This window comes from Gekko japonicus, unplaced genomic scaffold, assembly GCF_001447785.1.
Source record: "Gekko japonicus isolate JY-2015 unplaced genomic scaffold, Gekko_japonicus_V1.1 scaffold2070, whole genome shotgun sequence".
NCBI classification, from domain to species: Eukaryota; Metazoa; Chordata; class Lepidosauria; order Squamata; family Gekkonidae; genus Gekko; species Gekko japonicus.
In genome coordinates this window covers 327,295-328,034 of record NW_015162013.1, presented here as the reverse complement: position 1 = coordinate 328,034, position 740 = coordinate 327,295, and positions in this window count along the sequence as shown.

Here is a 740-nt window from a genome sequence, read left to right as displayed (position 1 = left end):
TGCTGTTCCTGCTATGTAAAATGCTGATAACAAGAAAGGCCTCTATGTGGGGAGCAGGTTATAGCATACTTCTGTGGCTTTCTGCTGATAAATGCTGCTGCACTTTGTCGGTTTGCAGGATAGCATAGTAAGCAAGTTATTCTAATTCTGCCTGTGGCCATCCTGTATATTTTATTAAGGGGAATTGTCATCAATGGCTTTGTCTTGCCAGTAGTATTTTTTTCCTGTCACACGTAGCAATTAGCAGCCTTCTTACTGCGAAAAATGTAACGTGTCCATTTGCAGCATTTTTGCTGGAGGTGATGCATGTAACAACAGTTAGGAGTTGAAATATAAATTGCAGGATAATAAGGCAGAAGTCTTGAAAACGTTGATGTTTGAGGCTCTGGGTGTAGTAAATCTAGGAGGTTTTGAATGGTGACAATTTGGAGAAAGCACATAATAGAGAAGGAGCTTTTGAGCTCAGACAGTGGGCGCTTGTGTGGATTTATGCTAAGTTGTTGGCATTTTAAATTTCTTTTCAGGACACAGTTAGTGTAGTTGAAACTAAACTATGGGTTTAATGGAGACGATGAAGAGGTGCTGGTTGGTAGGTGGCCAAATGTGGTATGCCTGGCCTGGAGAAAGACATTGGTGAGTGCCTCTTTTTCTTGAAGTGGAAAAACTCCAAAATTCCCTGTTTCCTAAGAAAAAATTGAAACAAACGTAATGTGTTTGGGAGCTTAAACAACATGAACACA